This window comes from Pelodiscus sinensis, chromosome 5, assembly GCF_049634645.1.
Source record: "Pelodiscus sinensis isolate JC-2024 chromosome 5, ASM4963464v1, whole genome shotgun sequence".
NCBI classification, from domain to species: Eukaryota; Metazoa; Chordata; order Testudines; family Trionychidae; genus Pelodiscus; species Pelodiscus sinensis.
The window spans coordinates 88207351-88231559 of NC_134715.1; the positions used below are offsets into that span (position 1 = coordinate 88207351).

Genomic DNA, 24209 nt, shown 5'->3' on the forward strand with positions numbered 1-24209 from the left:
TCCCCCGCCCCAACGGATACAATGCTGGGGGGAAATCAGCTTTTGAGCTGGCTCCCCCTAGCACCAGCTCATGCTTCCCCCCCTTACTGCCTCTCTCTGATAGAGACAGCAAGTGGGGGCGAGGGGAGGGACTAGTCAAGTTCCTACTCGACTACCTGATACACATTTGCTTATTGGGCAGTCGACTTGTCACTCACATCCCTACTAAAGATCAACTCTGATTCAAGTTTTTTACCAGAGATAAGAACAGCTGTTTAGGGTAAGAATTTGCATGCAACAAGTTTCTTAGAGGATTAGAACTAGCTAAGTGTTTTTTGTTCATTTTAATAAAGTAACTTACTTTGATCTGTTTTCACTTGCAGTCACTGAAATCCTACTTTTATATTTAATGAAACCACTTTTATCATCAAGCCCAGTGTAAATAATTGTTCTCTGGGGGAGGGCGGGAAGCAGCCACTGTGCGTATCTCTTTCACTGATGAAGGGAGCGGCCCTTATGAGCTTTCACTGTGTAGAGCTTTTACACAGAGTAAGATGGATTTGTTTGGGGGCTTGGTCCCTTTGCGGGGGGGGTTGGTTTTCTGCATACTAAGCCCCTATAGCCAAGCGTCCCAGAGCTGAACAGGTTCAGTGTCTCTGTTGCTCTGCAGGAGGGCAGTAACTCCAAGTCTGTGCTTTGGCTGGGGAAGACCAGAGGATCTGGCACAGCAGGACAGTGTGGTGAGAAGCCCCAGAAAGCAGAAAGGCAGGTGTCAGTGGCATGATCAGAGTACACAAAGGGATAACCCCAAGGGGACTTCTGTAATTCAACCCTGTCATACAGAAGCATCAGATGTTTCTCATCCAAGTACCACAAAATAGGAAGTTTACATTGGATGAGATAGTGTGCCAATTAATTATGGTCCCAATGATACAAATACTAAATGTCTCATACCCTAAATGCTCAATGGCGTCAACAGAAATGTAGGGCATTCATCACCTTGCAGGAGCAGGTCCAAACAGCAGGGAAAAGAAAAGGTAAAATGCTGACAAAGTGAATAATTAGCTAGAGGGCAAACTACTTAACTTTTATGGTACATTACAGTATTACCAAGTGTTCTGTTAAATCTTGTGAAAATATCATCTGGATCGCTTTCTTTCCTACTTAACTGGATTAATCTCTTCCTCCTCCTCCTCCACATACCAAGTTCTTTCTATTACACCCCTGAATCACTATAGGCAATATCATTAACCTGTCTAGCATGAAGGCCTCTAATCAGGATATGACTTTCAACTCGGAAAAACTTAAACAAATAGCCTTTAAAGTGCTGCTACACTAACAAAACATGTAGATGGTTGTTAGAGAAAAGAAACTCCCCCCCCCCCCCCAGTAAAAAAGTTTGGCCAGGCCGCTCTTGCTATAGTGGGCTGCAGTACTCCTTGGGAGAAACCGGCCACACCCTTCCTGCATGCCATTGCCTTTAGAAAAAGGGAAGGTGTGAAGAGGGGAAAACAGCCTCAGACTCTCCCACCCTTCACCTTGGCGTGAGAACTGCGGGGCTTATCTGGTCGCATGAAACCTGCACAGTTTCGGCCCAACCCCTGGGACACAGACTCCCCCACTTGATGACCATTGGGCCATATATGGTAATATGCAAGCGCGGGAAAGCGATGTGCAGATTTGGGGATAAATACCCATCGCACAGTTCGTTCTGGGAGGTCTTCGCAACACACGTACCACCGTGCGTGTGCCTTCTCGTATACTTCAAAGTGCTGCCAGCCTGATCAACCGACCAGCCACCTCCCCTGACTCTCGGGCGTAACCAAGGCCTTCGCAACCAAACTGATATCTGTGAAATGTTCCGTGTGCTGTGTAAGTTGGTATGTATGATTTGACTTTTTCTTGTTGTATAAGCTTAGTGTTGTAGTTGTTTTGGGTAGTATATAGAGTTTGTAGTTATCACTGTTATTTAATTAGTGTAGCTGGATATGTTTAGACTAGAGACTATTCCCCTTGCCATTCCCATCCTTATATCTCTGACACGTTTAACTAGAAATCATAGAATATAATAAATACTGTAAATTCATTATTAACACGGTCTATTAAAAATCTTAGAATAAATACTATAAATTCACCACTGTCATAAATAGATATTTTTTATTTGATAAAACTGTCCACCTGGTTCTGTCCTTCCCCCCTTGGGTATGCATCATCGGACCTGTGATTCTCGCGACAATGGTATCATGAGCTTTCGTGGGCACAACCCACTTCTTCAGAAGTGGTCTGAAGAAGTGGGTTGTGCCCACGAAAGCTCATGATACCATCTACATGTTTTGTTAGTCTTTAAGGTGCTGCTAGACTATTCGTTGTTTTTTAAGTTTTTCCAGTTACAGACTAACTCGACTACCCTTCTGACACTTTCAATTCAGAGTTCACTATGATCCTCATATCCAGCCGAAGCCTTGCTAACTCTTTCCACCCAACATCTTAGATATGATCTTTCCTATCAATCCACACAGCTAAATTGCTCACTCTCATCATGTTGCATATCAATTATTGCCACATTTTTTTCCTCTGGCCTTGACAAGTGCAGTCTTGTTTGACTCATATTTATTCAGAAAGCAGCTGATCACCTTCGTAAGCCAGTGATTCTCAATCAGGGGTACATATACCCTTGTAGAAGTTTTCCAGGTAATCTATCAACTAATTTCAACGTTTTCACAGTTTTAGTAAAAAGCATTAGCAAAGCCAGTACAAAGTAAAATTTCATACAGACAATAACTTGTTTGTACTGCTGCATGTACCATACACTGAAGTTATGTTTATTCCAAGTGATTTATTTTATAACTATATAGTAAAAAAGAGAAGGTAATTTTCATCAATAATGTGTTGTGACACTAAGGGTGTATCTACACAGCTCCCTAAACTCCAAATAAGACACATAATTTGCGCTACGCAAATTGAGTATCTTATTTCAATTCTATTTCGAAATAGCTTATTTTGAAATTTGGCGAATCTACACAGCGCCAAATTTTGAAACAACACACTATTTCGAGACATTCCTTAACCTTCGTAGAATGAGGCTTAGGAGGCTGAAATAGTGCACCTGTTATTTCGAAAAATATTTTTAAATAAAGGGCGGCTTAAGACATGGGGTAGCACAGTCTAGACATGCCCTAAGGTATTTGTATGTCCAATTTTGTAAACAAGTAGTTTTTCATTGCAGGGCAATGCAAGACAAGTGAAGTCTCCTGAAAGGGGTACAATAGTCTGGAAAACTTGAGCACCACTAAGCCATCACTTTGACCATTTCACCTCCGGGATATTAGCTATCGTTTTAATTTAATAATTGTGTAGCCACGTCAAATCTTAGCAATTACACAATTAAGTGGCCCCCAGGGATGGGATTGGTGCTAGTGCATTCCTGGCCCCTTTCCTGGGGAGCCCCCTGTCACCCTGTGTTGCTGCCTCTAATATGGGGGCAGCAGTGTGGGGTGGCAGGTGGGAGCCAGTCTGCAAGGGGGCTGAGTTCCCTGCAGACAGAAGCTGCTCCAGCATCCCGCCTGTCCCCTCCCCACTGTGCTGCTGCCTCTTAAGATGCCCCCTCTCCGAGCACCAGCTTCCACCTTCCCTGCCCCCACTGCCTCTGTGGCACATGCGGAGAGCCGGCTTAAAAGTCAGCTCCCCATGGGCACTGACTCCTGCCTCTCTCCCACCCCACCCTCCCTTCCCTTGCTGCCTCTGATACAGAGACAGCAAGGGGGAGGAGAGCGTATACTCATTTGGATTGTCAATAAACCCAGGATTATAGGTTAATCATTTAAATGGCTATTAAACTCTCCTTTGCTGTTCTGATAACAGCAACTTGACAATCGTTAAGACTGCTAGGGTATGTCTAGACTACATGTCTCTGCCGACAGAGGCATGTAAACTAGGCTACCCGACATAGTCAAAGAAGCCGGGATTTAAATATCCCTGGCGTCGTTAAAATAAACATGGCCGCCATGCTTTGCCGGCTCAGCTGATCGTTGGCACAGCGCACGAGTCAAGACGCGAATTGGTCAACAGAGGAAGCCTTTGTCAACCGCTCCCTTATGCCTTGTGCCTTGTTTGGTTGCATAATTAAAGTTGCTGGAAAAAATCAAACTTTGTGTTTCACTTCTCTCTTCACACCCAGGAGTGAAAATATTCTCACCTTCTTATCCACATCCACTGTGACTGAATTAGCTTTGATGTAACACTCTCATCTCTGTACCCCTACCATCTGTTTCTTTTTCTTTCCTTTCATTCACCTGATGAAGTGAGTTGCAACTCATGAAAACTTATTTTATAAAAAATTAGGGTGCCACCAAACTCCTTGTTTTTGCTAAAACAGACTTAAAGGGCTATCTCTGAAACTTATCTAAAAAGACTGCGAGTAAAGATGTGAATGAGAGCCAACTGGATGGTGTTTGTTATGGACACCTCTCCACTTAAAGGAATCCTGCAACAAGCCAATGCATTAATACAATAAAGGGAAAATACTATCTGGATCTTAGTTTCAAGCATGTAAGGAGAATATATTTAATTATAAAAAAATCAGTTTCTTGGCAGCATCCTTGAAAATACTTTAGTAATTAACATTCCAAAACAACACTCTACTGTTTTAATTTACTTTTTTATTGTATGTGAGCCCATGGTGGAGAATTAGCTAAGCAGTCTAACGATGCCCCTTTTCACCCCAACCTTAGTTTTCTAAATAAGCTGTTAGCATATCAAAACCCGCAACATTATTACCATTATTGCATGCTATACCTCCTCTAATCTTCACTATTCCAAGGCTACTGGCCAACCAGAATTTATCAATTAAACCATAAAGCAGGCTCTCAACTTCTGGGCCAGGCCCTATCAGAGAAGCCTAGACCCTGCTTGAATGTGGCACAAAATTTGCCTGGCTTGCTTATTTATAACGCTGAAAATAAGGAAACTGCAAATCCCTACCTGGGATTTTCTCTCAAATTTTCTGTGGGGTTGTTCCAGCCGCAATTAGTCTCTCTCCTGCATTCAGCAAGGATTAAGGAAGGTTTACTCCCTAACACCATGAGGGGCTGCTGTGGCAGAGGACAAGGTGACCGTCTTTCCTCCACTCTCACTCTCAATGCTGTTCCTGCTGGTTCCCAGCCAGTGTGGAACCACGAGGGAGGAGGCTGCATCAGGGCCTTGCCAGCAGGGAAACAAAATTGACAAAACGAAGCATTCATGACATCCCTTTCCGCTTCTGCTTCTAATCTGTTCCTTCTGGAGCACCATCCTGTCCGAGACAGAACATCAGAAGTGGCTGTCGGTCGCAGGGAGCCATGGCCTGTAATGCCTCTGAGGCTGGTATAGGGGGCTCTGTCTGTGAGGTGGAGTGTTTTCCATATAAGGGCATGCTCGCTCCACCCATTGCAGTGAAAGATCAGCCAATGGGCTGACTTGTGCTCAGGCCTGCTACTCCATCCACCGCAGCAAAAACCAACCTATGGGGTGATAAGTTCACAGGCAATAAAACAGGCAGGCAGCCCCTCTCTCACTGGGGATTTGCATCGAGTGAACGCCTGGCCTGATCACCCAGACGCCTTGCAGCCCCCGCTCTCGAGTCTTACTGAGCGTACTCCGAGTTGGTCGACCCAAGTGGAGACAGTTTATGAGCATGTGACCGGTACTTGTGTTCCTGCTGTCTCCAGAACTGGTATAACCACCCCCCGCCCCCCCATCATCCCTACCCTAATTGATTTTTTAGTTGTCCTTATTGATTGTCAAGTGACAGTGGCTAAAAAGTTACTACGTTAATTTATAAATAGTTGTGGTTTAGGTTTTTCACTGTTTCCTTGTATAAAGTTGTGTAAATAATCAGCACTATGAACAATTCCATAGAATCATAGAATAATAGGACTGGAAGAGACCTCAAGAGGTCATCGAGTCCAGCCCCCCGCCCTCAAGGCAGGACCAAGCTCCGTCTACACCATCCCTGACAGATGTCTATCCAACCTGTTCTTAAATATCTCCAGAGAGGGAGATTCCACCACCTCCCTTGGCAATTTATTCCAATATTTGACCACCCTGACAGTTAGGAATTTTTTCCTAATGTCCAATCTAAACCTCCCCTGCTGCACTTTAAGCCCATTACTCCTTGTCCTGTCCTCAGAAACCAAGAAAAACAAGTTTTCTCCTTCCTCCTTGTGACACCCTTTTAGATATTTGAAAACCGCTATCATGTCCCCCCTTAATCTTCTTTTTTCCAAACTAAACAAGCCCAGTTCATGAAGCCTGGCTTCATAGGTCATGTTCTCTAAACCTTTAATCATTCTTGTCGCTCTTCTCTGTACCCTTTCCAATTTCTCCACATCTTTCTTGAAATGTGGTGCCCAGAACTGGACACAGTACTCTAGCTGAGGCCTAACTAGCGCAGAGTAGAGTGGCAGAATGACTTCACGAGTTTTGCTTACAACACACCTGTTGATACAACCTAGAATCATATTTGCTTTTTTTGCAACAGCATCACACTGTTGACTCATATTCAACTTGTGGTCCACTATGACCCCTAGATCCCTTTCCGCCATGCTCCTTCCTAGACAGTCGCTTCCCATCTTGTATGTATGGAACTGATTGTTCCTTCCTAAGTGGAGCACTTTGCATTTCTCTTTATTAAACCTCATCCTGTTTACCTCTGACCATTTCTCTAACTTGCTACGGTCATTTTGAATTATGTCTCTATCCTCCAAAGAAGTCGCAACCCCACCCAGTTTGGTATCATCTGCAAACTTAATAAGCGTACTCTCTATCCCAATATCTACATCATTGATGAAGATATTGAACAGTACCAGTGTTAATTCAACTGTTCCTAACCCCTGGGCAGTTATTGGGAATTATTGTGATTTAGAAAAGCCTCAGGGAATTGTTTTGTGTTGTCTGGCAATCCGTTTAATTTTTGTTCTGATGATTGTCTGGCGCCATCAAAATAAAATCAGTTTGTGCTTTTTAAAACCCCCAGTTGTGGTCTCATCCTTTCCGGCATCCCTTCGAACCTCGTGTATTACGGGGACTGACACATCCCCTTATCCCATCCTGTGTTCTTTGGTGCTCCTCTTCCCCAAGAGACTGGGATGGGGCTCACAAGTCACTCTCCTGTTTCAGTTTGTATCAGTTTTCCCATCAGGAGATAAGCACTACACACACAAACAAGCACCACCATCTCACTGGGATGTGTCAACTGTATTACAGTTTATAGACATTGTGTGTGTGTGTATGCATGCGCGTGCGTATATATCTCAATATTGTCTCTAGTACACATGAGGAAGGGAGCCTAAATTCATCAGCTCAAGATCCACGGTCATAAAGAATGAGAAAAGAGCAGCGTTCCCTGTAAGATGTGCGCTCTACTCAGGAGAAATTTAAATGCCACCTAGCTGATTAGCAGAGCACCCACAAGTAGGGGTTATTGTTTCTACCAGCAGTGCACATTCACACATGCCTTGGTGCACATAAAAATGTATTCGGCACATAGATGGAAAAGATTAGAGGGAACATTGGAAGAGTCTCATATCTGGCCTATAACCCTGGTGCTTTGAAAATCTTGAGAAACAGCAAAATTCCCTCAACCTTCTTTACTGTGATAAACTGGAAGGATTTTCAAACTGAGTTGCCTTAATTTTATTAAATGAATACACAATACTTCTTAAACAGCTATTTATCCAAGGGGATGTCCCCCCCCCCATGATTTCTCTATCCCATGTAGTGTCTGTCAAGCTACCACTATTATGCAGCCATCTTTAGCATTAGTGGAGTCACACTGGGTTAATACTGCATCTTTGTATAAAGCAATAGTTATTTCCCATAAGCCACAGGAAAATGTCAAATCTGTTGCAACATATAATACTGTTTTAGTTCTACGCAAGAGAAAATGTAATGTGTTCTCCAGGTCCAAGCACAACAGAGTTGGGTATCTGCCAACACTCTTTAGATTATTACTTAAAATTATGAAAAAAAATTATTGAAAAATAAATGCCATTTCCCATAAATAAACATCAAACATATCTGATGGGGATGTTTTGGCAAGAGGAGGCAGTCTTTTGTGAGGTTCTTAAATTACAAAAACTTCCACAGCTCATTGAATGCAATACAAAATTCAGATCACACGTACAAAACAAATATACTACACACAAATTATCTAGTCACGTGAAATTAAAATCAGGTGTCTCTAAAACTTGAAGACATGTGTCTTTGGTAAGCGGTGGAAATAAGATATTTTCAGAGTGGGAACTGAGAAAATGGAATAAAAGAGGAAATATTCCTCATATTTCAAGACCTTTAAACTCTGACAACTACCTACTCACTACCTTTTGTGGGTTATTTACTCCGCTCTTGAAACGTCAGATTTGTAGTATTTCTTTGCTAAAAGGGACATGTATTGAGCATTTTAAAGTTACAAGCTAATTACCACTTTTAATGCCAGAGTCCTGTGTCATTACAAATAGTAATGATAGAATTTTGTTGTGGTGACTTTTAGGGAAAGTAAAGAGGGAATTACATCAACAAAAACAACTTTAAAAAAAATCAAATTACAGGAATTAAACTAATTAGCCTACAGGCAGATTGGGAACAATAGATATAGGCAAGCCTTAGTCAATGCACCCTGGACAGCAGAAAAAGGAAGAACTATGTCAGTAAGCTAAACTTTCTGGAAAACTATTTGGACAGGCCACGTATAGCATGTCTACACCGCAATTAAAACCTTGCGGCTGGCCCATATCAAATGACTTCAAGCTCCTGGGGCTCAGGTTGTGAGGCTGTTTAATTGTGGTGTAAACATTCAGGCTGTAGCTCAGGCTACAGGGGTCTTGCCCCTCACAGGAACCCAAGTTCCAGCCTGAATATTTATATGGCATTTCAACAGCCACGTAGCCCAGTCCCATGAGCCCAAGTCAGCTGACATGGGTCAGCTGCAGGAGTTTAACTGCAGTGCAGACATTCTGACACAGCCTCACCTGCTTTTCATTGATTTATTTATGCAATAGATTTTTTTTCTTTTTTAATTGTGATTGTGCTTGATCCTTTAAAAAGCCTGAAATGTTTTGATTTTTTTAGATTTAGAAATAATTTTTCCTACTTATGTTTTAACCTTATAAAATCAAGAATATGAGAAGTCTGGGCTTCCCGGCATACTGGGAAGTTTAAGGGACATTTATAGTTAAACTTTTTACATATTTTAAAAGGTGAAAGTATTAAATATTTAACAAACACTAAAGCTTTAAAAATCCCTTTTGCTGCACCTTGCTTTTAAACAATTCTACTTTGACTATTTATCCTGTGGTATAATTGTTCATACAAGCTTTCTGGCCTACATGGGACAGAAAATTGCAATAAAAGAAAAGAAGGTGTTTTTTTTTTTTTTTAAATCTACTTTTCATGCCTTTTCTACCAATAAAAAAATCCCATTTCCCCCCTTTGTTTCATAGCTATTTAAAAGTGATCTGCAGTCATAGTCTTACTCAGACATGGTCACTTGCACCATTTTTTAAAAGTCTAATTTTAAAATATAGACTTTGCAAACAGAGAAGAAAAGAATCTAAAAGGTCACATTTTAGGTTTGACAGCTGAAACAATATCTTGGGAGCAAATTCTGGTCTCTGTAACCATTAAATAATGGATTACATAATTTGAATCACAGACTTTGGAGGGGTAGCCGAGTTAGTCTGTACAGAATAAACTTAAAAAACAACAAAAAGTCTGATAGCACTTTAAAGACTAACAAAATATGTAGATGGTATCATGAGCTTTCGTGGGCACAGCCAGCCAGTCATCTGAAGAAGTGGGCTGTGCCCACGAAAGCTTATGATACCATCTACATGTTTTGCTAGTTTAAAGTATTACCAGACTTTTTGTTAAGTTAAATCACAGAGTCACTGAGGCTGTCTTCACTAACAAGAAAGATGTATTTTTTGCAGCAAGATAACTAATGTACATTAGCTTTCCTGCTGTAAAACCAGAGTGGAGTCAAGAACTGATGTTTTAGCAGCATGCTACTGTCAAAATAACGTTACTTTACCTCTTGCATTCCTTGCTCTTTTGCAAAAGCCTTCAATATCCAAGTTTGTGTTTGAATATTCACTTTAAGGCATTGCTCCCACTCTTCCTTCATCCATTTAGAGTCAACAGGGCCTAGCAGACTGAACATGGACTGGAAGCCTGGAATTGCTGAGTTCCAATTACTACTTTGTTAATGACTTGCTGTGTAGCTCTGGGAAAGTCACTTATTTTTTCTGCATCAGATTTTCCTTCTGCAAAATTATTACCTACCTCTCAGTGATGTGGTATGGATTAGCTAATAGTGCTTTAAAGCTTTATATCACTATATATTGTGCTACAATACTAACACCATTTAAGTCCTTAAATGCCACCCTCACTTTTTTTCTGGATTACTCCCTTTGACTACTTCTATCCTCTCCTGTCAACATGCCTTGCTACATGTCATCGTTTTCACTTGCAATTATTTCCAAATTATTGTAAAAACAACAAGGAGTCCTGTGGCACCTTAGAAACCAAGGGTGCATCTACATTGCACCCAAAGTTCGAAATAAGCCTTATTTTGAGTCAATTTTGAAATAGCTTATTTCGAAATTTGGTGCTGTCTACACAGCACTTATTTCAAAATAAATCGCTATTCTGAAACATTCCTTACTCCTCATGGAATGAGGCTTACAGGAATGTCAGCATAGCAAGCCCGTTACATTTCGAAACAACAGGAGCACTCAAAAGATGAGGAATAGCTATTTTTGGATTCCTCCAGTATCCCAAAATAGCGCTGCAGTGTAGATGTGGCCTAACACATTTATTAGGGCATAAGCTTTTGTGGGTTATGAAAGCTTATTCCCTAATAAATCTGTTAATCTCTAAGGTGCCACAGGACTCCTCATTGTTTTTGCAGATACAGATTAACATGGTTACCGCTCTAAGACTTTTCTCCAAATTATTTTTAGTTAAGTGCACTCGTTCCTTTCCTCGCAGAAAAAAAAAAAAATCTTCCCTTCCATGAAGCTTTCCAGCTGCAATACAGAAAATTATTGCCATTTGTGGCAGATGTGTTCCTGGCTAGGGAGGTGAAGGACTAGTCGACTATCCAATAAGCAAATGCTTATTGGATAGCTGATACGCTAGTTGACTAGTTGCTTCCGCCGGCGGACATGGAGGGGATGCTTCAAAGCAGCAGCGCCACATGGAGACCAAGGCCAGACCTCAGGCTCCACGCAGCACTGCTGCTTTGAAATGCCGCAGGGAGCGCGAGGCTCTCGTCCCCTGCAGTGAGCTTCCCAGAGCTCCTGAACTCCCCCTTACGACATACAGAATGGCTTCATTAATGCTCCTGGAAAACCTCTTCAGGGAGCAACCAAGGGAAAGATAGGGGATATTCTTAGAAGGCCCACTTTCCACCTCCTCCTGCTTATGCATTTTCAGGCTCTTATGGTGCTCCGTTAGCATGGGGATACAAGGGTGACCGATGATGATTCTTAAACAGCTGATACCATCTTTGAACAGGAAAGATCTGATACAAACACAAGAGGTTGCAGATGTATGTGAATTATACAGATCACTGTTAGTTGGCCAATTTTACCAACTGCAGAGGCCCACAAATACATGTGGTCATGGGCATCCAGTATCCTAGGTGGGAGAAGGCACAACCTTCCCAAACAGCCAGGCATGGCCCCACCCACACAACACCTGCTGTACGCGTACTGAGGCGGAGTGTTGCTGCCCCGGAGCATCCACCTACCCTATGTTCTGGGCCAGGGAGGCTGGAGCTGCATGCCCTCCTCCTTCCCCGGTGCTCCAGGGCTGGGGTACATGTGCGTGCGCATCCCTTCCTCGTAATGGGGGTGGGCACGTGCTGAGCATGCTGCCCCGCCTCCTCCCCTCCCTGTGGTGGGATGTGGGGCCTCAGGAGAAGGGAGTAGGGCTGTAGGTAGAGAAGAAGCCTGCCTCCCCCAGCCCTACCTTCACCGACTGCCCATGCTATGGTAGTCCATAAATAATAACCCTTTGATTTCAGTATCAAAACTACAAAGACTAAATGTACATAAGGATTTATGGTTTAGCCTCTTAATCTGTTTTGACAATCAAGAGTTATTTTTCTAAACCTCTAGATGTTTAATAATGAGCACCCAGAAGCATAAGGATCAATTTACATTGTGGAAAGCAAACAATAATAATCCTCTCTTGGGAAGGCATTTGTTACTGTTTCCTCTAACAAGAAAGCTGCAAGAGACACTGACAAAGTCTTTGCAAACCCAAGTTAAATCTGCATAGTGTCTTTAATGGAGTTAGAAATGTAGCCGTATTAGTCTGGTGTAGCTGAAACAAAATATAGGACTACGTAGCACTTTAAAGACTAACAAGATGGTTTATTAGATGATGAGCTTTCGTGGGCAAGACCCACTTCCTCAGATCAAATAGTGGAAGAAAATAGTCACAACCATATATACCAAAGGATACATCCAGAAATATAATTTATGCTATCATGTGCCGAAAATGTCCGTCTGCTTTGTACATTGGATAAACGTCTCAGACACTTCGCCAAAGGATCAATGCCCACAAAACAGATATTAGACAGGATCACAAAGAAAAAACAGTTTCTTGCCATTTCAACCAGAAAGGACACTGTCTCAACGACTTAATTACCTGCTTCAGAAGCCTTTTAAATCTGCACTTCAAGGGTAATCCTCTGAACTGTCATTCATGCTAAAATTCAACACTCTACGCGTCGGTCTCAACAAAGACACTAACTATCTTACCCATTACAAAGATAGCTTCCCCAATTATCACCTCTAATACCATTAGCTCCCAGACATTTACCTTTCCCCACCTCTAATACCATTAGCTCACAGACATTTACCTCCCCTCTCCCGCCCCCCCCCCCCCCCCCCCCGCATCTCCCTTCTGTTCTGAAATGTGATTTGTCCTTTTCATATGTGTTCATTTTTTTAATTGTATCCTTTGGTATATATGGTTGTGACTATTTTCTTCCACTATTTGATCTGAGGAAGTGGGTCTGGCCCACGAAAGCTCATCATCTAATAAACCATCTTGTTAGTCTTTAAAGTGCTACATAGTCCTGTATTTAATGGAGTTGGCTTTCATAAATCAGAATTTAAATTTTCACGTAACTCTGGGGTGCCTGTGTTACATTTAACTGCATAGGTGGCTTGTGCTGTTTGTAAGTAGCCTGTAAGACATGAGAACTCTATCAACTGAAAGAATGGTTTGGCCACTTTCAGTTCTCTAGCTTTTTTACTGTCGTGTAGTAATTTATACTTACATAAAGGGTATATGAAACACGCCCAGACCAGAATAGCACACAGACCAGAATAGCACACAAATGAGAAGAACTATGAAAGTTGCACAACCAGACCAGTATCTGACCCTACAATGCTACCTACAAGCCTGATTAAGAGGAGGGAACAAGTGGAAATGCTGACAGTCTGAAACCCCTGGGAAGGCCGAGAGCAGGTTTCAAGAGGTCTGCCAAGCATGGCAGGCATTAGACTCACTAGGCCCAGAGCACAAAGCTGAAGTCCCTCTGCACAGGACTGCAGCCTGGAGTTTCCAGCCCCACAACCCAGGACTAAAGCCAAAGACCAGGCAACTTAACTTTGTAGTGCCCCCTCCGGTGTGAGACCCTGGGCAATTGCCCTGCTTGATACCCCCCTAACTGTGCCCTGGTTTCCATATGCAAAAAACAGTGGCTATGGCACAGTGGAGCAGTGAAGTTTTTATAGCATGTTGGGCGGGGAGGTGGATGAGGATCAGAAAGAAAAAGATTGAAACCCCCCTGGATTCAAGTACAGTCCAATCAGTTTACTGTACGTTCAGAGTCACAAAAGTAGGATCTGAACTAATATAGGATCTGAACAAATATAAAGTGACAAGAATCCACATACAGCTCACTCCAGCCCCATACAAAACGATACTTGAGAACATGGGCAGTTTGTGAAGGTAAGGCTGGGAGAGGCAAGCCCCCAGACTCACCTCCAGCCCCATCCCTTCTGCTGAGGCCCGGCCTGTCCACACCATGGGGAAGCAGGGCAGCACGCCAAGCACGTGTACCCCCCACCACAACAGGGCGAGGAGGGGTAGAGCACGCAATCCGAGACTCCCCGACCCTGGAGCACTGGAGAGGGAGAAGGGCATGCAGCCCCAGTCTCCCTGGCCTGGAGCATGGGGAGAACAGATGCTCGGGGACAGCAACACTCTGCCCTAGTATGCCTATAGTAGGTGTTCTGAGGGCACAGTGTGGGCATGGGCATGACCATGCCTGATGGTTTGGGAAGGCAATGCCTTCCCTCACCTTGCATACCAGCTGCCCATGCCTAAGAAGCAGTAGGACCCAAGAGTAACAGATTTTCCCCAGGTAACATGGAGATTTTTTAACTGAACTCTTAACGTGCTCCTCAACAGCATCACTGCCTTCATGTTGGATGGATTCCTTCAATAGCTTCCCAAAGGTGAGAACAAATGGGTTTAAAGGAGCCTCTACAGCTTACCAGTTGCCCCATGTTAGAAAAATGTTCTGCTCTAGTCCACAAGCTGCCTTCCCTGGAAATCCCTTTCTCCTATTTCCCATCGCTTCCCGAAACCCTTAACACACCAGTCAACCTACATAAGAGCTCCTCTGGTTGCTAGTAGTTAAAATACAGTGAGAAGGCCCTGCCCAAAACAGCAAAGAGCTGTTAGGAACTAAGAAATGCTATGGAACGGGTACAAGGACAACTACAAGGGTAATTTAAACTGTAAACTAAATCCCATATGGTTGGGATAAGGCTGAGAATGTTTCAGGGAGCAAAGTAATACCCTTTAAGTAAAATAAGATATGGTTCCAAATATGGATCAGGATATTTAGGGTTCAAATCACAATTTTTCTTCAAATCCCTGTATAAATATTAGGCCAAATCTAAACACCCCCAGACTTTGCAGGCTCATCATGTTCAAAATGGGGATATGTGGATGCCATGGGGCATCAGGCTCTAAACCCTTTTCTAAAAATCTTGACTATAGGACCACCTTTTATCATGCTGCCTCCTCTCTCTGTTCCTTCTCACAGCCTCTCATAAATGAAATGCAAGTCTTCCTTATGTACACAGGACCAATATACAATGTTCTAGGCTAGTTTCAATCTATTTTCCCAAACATTTCTATCTCTTAAGGGCCATGACTACACAAGTATTTTACTGGTAGAAATACGTATACCACACAAGCAAAGTGTTCCTAGTGTGGACACAACTGTACTAGCCAAAGAATTACTGAGGACAGTAGATTGCCTCCTACAAGTTAAACAAGCTATACAGGCAAGACCTGAAATTCTAATGTAAAAAACAATCAGGGAGAAAATACCCTTCAGGACTTTTTAGAAGGAAAAACAGGCACAGCCCACATTTGGAAAAACAAATGTCCGTAGGTCATTCTCAAAAAAAACACCCAAACATTTTGACTTCTTTTGAATATAGCCTTCTAAAGGTGAACCAGTGTAGTATTCAGAAGGGTAGTAATGTTAGTTTGTAACTGAAAAAACCAGCAAATAGTCCTGCAGCACCTTAAAGACTAACAAAAAATGTAAATGGTATCAAGAGCTTTCAGGGGCACAACCCACTTTAGTATTTCTCCCCTCTCCCCCCAAACATGCTGGAAAAATAATCCTAAAGGAAGTGTGAAGTACCCATTAATTTCAATGGGATGTCAATACTAACTATTATCAATGTTTTCACTGGAGCAGAAACAACCACCTATTCCCCTTAGCCACTGTACTTAGAAGATGACTGAGGCTATTTCTTTGGGGACTATAGTAGCACTCCTTTGGCATAACTCCATAATGGCATAACTCCATAATGTAGATCAGTGGTCACCAACCAGCAGATTTGGATCTACTGGTAGATCTTGGAGCCTCAGACAGGTGATCCTGACAGGACTTTATCTGCCCCTCTCAGCACTGCTGTGCTGCTCCTGCCCTCTACCTTGGAGCTGACTCCCAGCCCTGGGAGCCTCTTGACTGCTGTGCAGGACACAGGAAAAAGAGGACGGGGGGTACTGATGTCAGGGTATCCTTCCCTCCATCCTGTACCCCATCTCTACAGAGCGGGTGGGGGGCAGAAGCAGGGATGGAGACAGTTTGCTGGCTGCTTTCGGGAGTAGTGCAGGGCCAGACTAAGGGTAAACCTGCATCATGACCCAGCAGCCACCTGTGGTAAATGGTGCCCAGCTGGAGGCTGCATTCCTGACCCCCTCCTGCACTCCAAACCTTTGCTCTAGCCCTGAGTCCCCCCGCACCCAAACTCCCTCCCAGAGCCTGTGCCACTCCTGCACCTCAACTCCCTGCCCCAGGCTCAGCTCAGAACCACTTCCACACTCCAAATCTTTTAGCTCAATATCTCCCTCCCTCACACTCCAGCCCTCTACACCCCCAGCCTGATAAAAGTGAGTGAGGATGGGGAAGGAAGGGAGGATAGAGTGAGCAGGTGTCGGGCCTTAGAGAAGGGGGTGGGAAGGATGTGGGGCAAGAGTGTGTGGGTTTGAGGTTGATCCTGGATTGCACTTTAATTCAAAAAGTGATCTCATGCTTAAAAGGGTTGGAGACCACTGATGCAGATGCAGCAACAAAAGTTTTTTTCCTTCCATTGTAGTAACAGTACCTCCCTGAGATACCTTAGATAGACTGACAGAAGCATTATCCAAGGGAGTTAGGTCAGCATAGGTACAGTGCTCTGGGAGGTGGATTTTTCATATCTCTCAGCACCATCGCTTAGTCAGCTGAACTGTAGCATAGCAACATGCAGAGAAGTTGTGTGGTTACTGTAATGCAAAGGAACTTTTGCTGCCATGACACAGGCACCAAAACAACATACTGTACAATGGAATTAAAGATAAAAGTAAATTTTAATCATCCATTTATGAATCAATGTCAAAATTGAAGTGCCTACCAGAAGAGAGACAATCAGTACATTGGTCTGTAATAATATACAGCAGTCCAGTGCTCAATGATATTCCTCACAGGTATAACCTCTGTAATCACTATAAAAGGTGCTGCAACACTGTAAAATATGCCTGTTAAGGGAGGACAGTTTCAGATCTGTGAAATAAGTTCAGTGAAAGCACTCCCTACAATATCTCACAGCTCAAATACAAATTATTAGTTTTTATTTTAGTTTCTCAATTGTATGGTGAAGAGGCCTGAATATAAAACAGAGACCAAATCGATTCCCAGGTTTTAACCCTGGCTCTTCTGGTATGACCTTGAGTTAGTTACTAGGGTCAAATTGGTCTTTGGTACTCCGTAGAGATTTTGACCTTGTCTTTGCTAGAAAAAAAGTCTCAAGAATCAACATATCCTTTCAGAGAGGCTTAGTACACAAAACTCTTAATTGCAGTATCTGCAATCAGTGACCATTTTCCTCCTGTATATAGTACATTCCTCACAGGTCAGTAGTGAGGGTCCATTATTAGATAATAACAATACAACAGTTTGAAGTATAGCCTAGAATTTAGGACAGCATAGATTTGGGAAACCTGGATCCAAATCCCTGCTCTACTATAGACTTCCTGTTACAGCTTGGGGCAAGTCACTTAGACCTGGCCTGCACCCAAAATCTAGGTCAACCTAGCTACATCACTCCAGAGTGTGAAAAACCCTTCCATCACTGTAGCAAATGTTTACATTATAGATACCACAACGGAATGGATATAGTGCCATAGCTGTGGCACTATAGTGTGCACATACCCTGAGTCTCTCCATGCCTCAGTTATTTAAATGTAAAACAGAAATAATTATCCTTCCCTGCTTCACATGGGTGATCCAAGAATAAATACATTAAAGACTGTGAGGCACTCAGTACATATAAATACCTTTGATAGAAGTATTAATCATATGAAATAAACCCTCCTGTTCAATATCCACAACTGCAGCACAAGAGTTTTCCCTTTGGAACTGTTACTTCTGGGTTATCAGTTTTAGATGATGGCCCCCAAATTCTACTACTTGTTGTATGTAGGTACACCTCTATCCTATGACCATATTAAGCTTCATGGATTTCCAAGGGACTCCTGTGTGAGCCCAGATCTGCCTACTTACTACAAGTTACAGAGACTAAATCTTTCATTAATGTTAAATGTGGAAAAAAGCTCAGTCCCTCCCCAATGTCTGTGATAAATAATAATTTTAAAAAATCCAATACATACCTTCACTTTCTAGATCAAGGTTTTAATTTTACCTCTACTGCCTCCCTGCAAAACTCAACAGACCACATTTACATAAAAAGAAAAGGTCTGAGGGAAAGCAGCCCTTAAAAATAAGTGAGTTTCACATCAAGTTCTCAGTTGTCTGACATTTTCACATAATCCTCGAATGGCTAGCAAAAAAGAGTAATATGGAGGCAATAATACTAAAGCAGCAGCACTACATGCATATGGACTAGATCACACATTATCAAAGTAAAAGAAAGCTATTGGGTTATTTAAAAAATTCTCTTATGTTGCGATCAGTCATCTCTCAAAGTTTAATATTCAAAGGTCAAATATACTGCACAGTAGCATCTTTTTCTTACAGAATAATTGACACTCCCTTAAGACCCACGGGCATGAACCTATACTCTTTATGCAGTATTGTTGTAGCCCAGGGATATGAGAGCAACAATTCCGGTGCAATACCTTTTATTGGGCCAACTTCCATTGGTGTGAGACAAAAAATCCACACAGAGCTCTTCTACAGGTTTGAGAAAGGCAGAATACTCTTATTCAGCTGTAGCACTCTTGGTATCTCTCAAACCTGAAGGAAAGCTCTGTGTAGTTTGAAAACTTGCCTCTCTCACCAACAGAAGTTGGCCAATAAAAGATATTACCCCACCCATCTTTTATCTGCATTTAACCTAAATAGAGATTTCAGATTTCATTGAAAGACCTGCACGTGCTGTCCTCCCATTTGCAGCAGTCTTTCAGGATTGTACCCATTTCTATATTGGCAAACTTTTTTCATTTGTTCATTATCAAAGTCTGACTTATACTCAACTTGAAAATATTTGGTTTTCTGATCATCAATAGAAGAGTTAAAACACTTTGACTATGTCTACACTGGCATGATTTTCCTCAAATGCTTTTAACGGAAAAGTTTTCCATTAAAAGCATTTGCGGAAAAGAGCAGCTAGATTGGCACGGACACTTTTCCGCAAAAAAGCCCCGACTGCCATTTTCGTGATCGGGGTGTTTTTGCGCAAAACAAATCTGAGCTGTCTACACTGTCCCTTTTGTGCAAAGCTTTGCACAAAAGGACTTTTGCCTGAACAGGAGCAGCACAGTATTTCCGCAAGAAACTCTGATTTCTTACATGAGATCGTCAGTGTTCTTGTGGAAATTCAAGTGGCCAGTGTAGACAGCTGGCAAGTTTTTCTGCAAAAGCAGGTGCTTTTGCGGAAAAGCTTGCCAGTCTAGACACAGCCTTTGAGTCTGATCCTTCAAAGATCTCACATGTTGGGCATTATAGATTAAGTTACACAAGCAGAGGCCAAAAGTTTCCTAGTCCAAAGGGATACAACGTTTTATTAATGTTGTACAGGCTTAAATCAACAATGAACACACATTTCCCTGGCTATAGTTTTCATGACTTCCTTCCCCACATTTATGGCCATAAAGATCCTGGAAAAACCCAGTGCAACCTACAAAGTTCTCTGTGGTAAGGCCATAAGAACACAAGTCAGGATCTTCAGTTAGACTGTGCCCTCAGTTCTGGCTCATTTAGTTTATTAGCAGTTGGCCACGCCCAATACAAGAGCGCCCTATATGCATATAGGACCTTTGGACAGAAGACAGGCAAACCAGCAACAGTCTCTCTGAATAAATACACAGCCAGACTCTCTCTTATCCCACTATGCACCAAATCCAGTTTTTGCTTTTATACACCTTATTCCTTTTCCTCCCTCACCCCCATCTCGCCCCTTCCCACTGAAGGCAATCAGAAAAGTAATTCAGTCAACCAGCATACACAGGGTCTGACTGTATTTCCTGCTGCGCCCCTCCCCCACGTGGCCTATTGTAACCTTCCTAAAGATGCAGTAGGAGAGGCGGGGTTCAGGAAACTGCGGTTAGGCATTAACTCCCACGCGGCGCAACAACTAAATACAAGCCAAACTCGGTTAAAATCATGCATGGCCAGAATTAAACAAGGGGGGCACTCCCGGGGGGGTTATGACGCTGCGCCTCGGACCAAGCGCCCCTCGCCGGCTTTAGCAGGAAGCTGAGCTGCAGCACAAAGGAAGAAAGGGGAGGAGGAGGCGTTAGCAGCAGGGGGGGTTCACGCTTTCACGCTTACCGGTCGCACTCGGACGGCGCTGCTGCCATTTCCACACCACTGCCCGCCCCGGCGTCGCCGCCCAAAGCGTCCTTGCAGCTACTGCTGCTGCTGCGGCGCGCACCTAGCTCGCCAGTTTCCCAAGGAAGTCCCGCTGGGCCAGCCTCCTTCCTTCGGAGCGGCGAATCACAGGCCGGTCTCGCCCTCTCTGAAGTCTCCGCGAGGCACTTCTTGAATGGCTCTCCCTAACGCTAGCTGCTGGGACCCCCAGAGCCCTTCGGTGCTGCGTTAGGGTCACACGTCTCTTCCCTGATCTTTCACTCCAGCCCTGGTTTCTTCCTACTTTTACTTTTCCTGTTTTCGGCTCCTTTTTATTGTTCTCCCCTCTCCCTTTTTCTGCTCTCTTTCTGTTTCCTCTAGTGTGCTGCACTTTGCCCTTATGCTCTAGGACAGTGGTCTCCAACCTTTTTACACCCAAGATCACTTCTTAAATCTCAGAACAGGCGAAGATCTACCGCCCCGCCCCTTCCTTGAAGCCCCGCCCTCTCTATTCTCCTGTGCATCACTTGCTATCCCTAGCCCTTACTTACACACCCTGATAAACAGTTTATTTTTAAATTATGCGATACATAAAATTAAAATCACGTGTTTATAGTTATGAAATAAATGGTCTGTTTTTTATTCATGCTATTCAAATCTAAAATGAAGCATTTATAATTATACATTTTGTGGGGACAGAGTTCTGCGGCTGGGGGCAGGGGAGAGGGAACAGGATGTTGGGAGGGCAGAGAACAAGTTTCTGCAGCTGGGGACAGGGTGCCAGCGGAGACAGAGTTCAGGGACCAGGGACGGGAATAGGGACAGAGTTTGGTAGCTGAGGACAGGAGAGTGGGGACAGAGTTCGGAGAGTAGGGACAGGAATGGGGACAGAGTTCTGTGGCTGGGGAGTGGGGTGCCAGTGGAGGCAGAGAGTCCCCTGCATCTCCCTCCTCCCAGGATTCTCCCCCCCCCCAAGGAAACCAGCGTGTGCCTGCCCCGGGGCCAACCCCACACGGCGCAGGGAAGCCCCGCGCATGCCTGCCCCAGGGCCGACCCCCCCACCCGCACAGGGAAGCCCCGCCCGCGCGCACGCCTGCCCCGGGGCCAACCCCTCCGCCGTGCAGGGAAGCCCCACACACGCGCCTGTCCAGGGGACCAACCCCCTGGCGCAGGGATACCCCGCGCGCACTTGCCCTGGCGCCAACCCCCCCGTGCAGGTAAGCCCTGCACGCACGTCTGCCATGGGGACCGACCCCTCCATCCCCCGCCATGCAGGGAAGCCCTGCGCGCGCTTGTCCCAGCGCCAACCCCCCCCCACGTGCAGGGAAGCCCGGCGCATGTGCCTGTCCCGGGGCCAACCCCCCTGCACGCGCCGGGAAACCCCCTGCGCACCTCCCGCGGGGCTGATTCACCCTTCCTGTGTGGTGCAGGGAGCCGATGCTCCCTCCCGCAGTACACCCGGCCAAGCAGCTAGCGCACTTCTGGAATCGCCGGAAGTGGCGCTAAGCTGTGGGACTTCTGTCCATCCCCGGGAAGCTGACACTACCTCCATTTTCACTTGAGGTAAGTAGTGGGGCTTCTCAGGGGTGGGAGGGAAATGGGGGCGGGGCAGACAGGACGCCTCGCGATCGACCGGTCGAGGCCTCGCGATTGACCGGTCGATCGTGATCGACCTGTTGGTGACCACGGCTCTAGGACATGGGTTCCCAAACTGGGGTGTGTGAAGAAATTTTAGGGGGGGCGTGAGGCAACCAAGCTCCCCCTTCAATTCTGCTGCTATTTTTGATTTTTGCCCTGTCAGTTCCTTTTTTTTTTTTTCTCCTCAAGTTTTGATGCTATGGGGAGGGGGTTTCTCAAAAATCAAAAAGGGGGCGTGATGCTGAAAAGTTTGAGAACCATTGCTCTAGGATGAAATAGTATGTGGGGCCATGCAGAGGTACAAGATTCATAACTTGTTTTAATAAGGTTGCAAACCATAGGTTTAAAAGCTATAGACCTCCCAATCTCTTCTGTTGGAGGAAGAGGCTCCCTTATTTGGGGAATTCATTTAAGGCAGTATTTTAAATTGCTTTGCAATGTGTATATCTGAATGCGATATTAAAAACCTAATTGATGATTATTTGAATTTCCCCCTTAAAATTCTATTCATTTTGAAACAGCAACCTTGGAAACCGAGTAAAGGAAAATAGTGAGCATATCAAAGATGTTACTGAGTAGCGGTAGGATGGGTGAAAGCAGTGGTGTTTTCTTTTTGTTTTAGTTAAATAGAAAGGTGATGGGTAAAATACACATACACACATTGGAATATGGGAGACCAGATACATCTTGTTTGATCAAGTCTATGAGTAAACAGTTACAAAACACATTACTGCAATTTAGATCTTGTCAAACAGTGTAATTAGTGAAAAAGTAATTGCTGACCTGCATTTTAAGCATTTTGTCATTTCACGCAGAGCATGGCTAAGATGAGGCAATGTTTAGAATGACAACTTCAGCTGGTAGTTAATATACAGATTAGACCAAAATGGGACTAGTAACAAAGAGAAACTTTGCAAAATGTCTGCATAGACAAGTCTGCATATTGTGAGCTCTCACACCTTAGCTAAAGGGAGAGAGGCAATTGATCTTTAACAAAGGCCTCCTTTTGTCCACATGAATCACAAGATCATTATACACTAATTACTCGTTTAACATGTGCCCGCTTAACACTTTTTCGTGATAGCATGATTTTTTTTTTTAGGGAACATTTTTTGAATAACACGACCATCCCTGAAATAACAGTTTCCCCAGCTGGCCTGTCCCTGGCAGCTACATGGGTCTTCCCCCGCATCCTTGCAAAGTGGCGGAGGGTTCGCCGCTTGCTTCCTGCCGACTCCCCCTCGCCGAATGCAGTACGGGTCCCAGCAGACCTGTCACAGGGCATACTCCCAACCCAATTCCCCTTCCCTCTCTTTCCCTTCCCTTTCCCAGAGCCAAACACCTCCCCTCCCTGCTGTAACCCAGTCTCCTTTCTCCCCCAACCATATGTCCCGGTCTCGGTCCCCAGGCAGCTGCCTGTGCTCAGCGGCCAGCTGCTAGCAAGTACAGGCTGGAGCCGTGAGCGCACACGTGCTTGAAACGCAACCCCCACCTTTTCCATTATTTTCAATGGGAAAATTGACCCCACATAACATGTTTTCGCTTAGCACGATCATTTTCTGAAATGTATCTACCATGTTAAATGAGGAATTACTGTATATAAGTGTTGCATACATCTTTCTGGCCTTGTCTGCATGTTGCTTGTACACATAATGGGCAGACCACTTTTTAAGTGTCTCTCTTAGCAGACTGGAGCAGTGGCAGGAGTACTGCTATGCTGGGGTTAATATTTCTTTGTTCTTTGTAAGGGAGATTGATAGATTTGACCATTTGCCAGGTCGGGCTAACATTTAAGACTGTGTCACTCTATTGAACCTTCAGCCTTAACCACCTTAATCAACACAACTGAACAATGTCCTTTTTACTTTTCTTGGAGTATGCCTATGGGCAGTTTCTTCATAGCCAAATTATCAAATAGTTTGTTTAGAGTTGAATAATATCTAAATCAGCCAATACATTCTACTCAAACAGCAGCTGTGGGATCTAAACATCACTGCTGTAGTTTTATCTTATCCCCTGCATAATCACTGCCTCCAAAATACTCTCTCTTCTCAAGTGTCCCTTTATAGGGAAATGAGAAATTTCTACTCTGACACCGTCTTCTGGAAGGGGGCAGAAAGGAGTTTCAGAAAACATCTTTGCGATCTTCAGAGTCTACTATAATGGAGTATTAATCTTGATTATGGCCTCCAGGCCCAACCCCAATATCACTATT

At 44.0% G+C, this 24209-nt stretch overlaps 1 protein-coding gene across 4 annotated transcripts in view; it reads right to left on the bottom strand.

The window, feature by feature from the left end:
• The window catches only part of ATP10D (ATPase phospholipid transporting 10D (putative)), an 82519-nt gene extending 61714 nt beyond the window's left edge, over positions 1–20805 (bottom strand). For 3 of the 4 annotated variants that reach the window (XM_025187433.2, XM_025187436.2, XM_025187427.2), the window contains exon 1: positions 20339–20805. The gene's annotated coding sequence lies outside the window, so the exon portion shown is untranslated. Of the gene's footprint in view, positions 1–16961; positions 17238–20338 lie in introns of those variants that run through there. The other variant, XM_075930467.1, reaches the window with a different exon arrangement.
• Positions 20806–24209: the final 3404 nt, after the last annotated feature.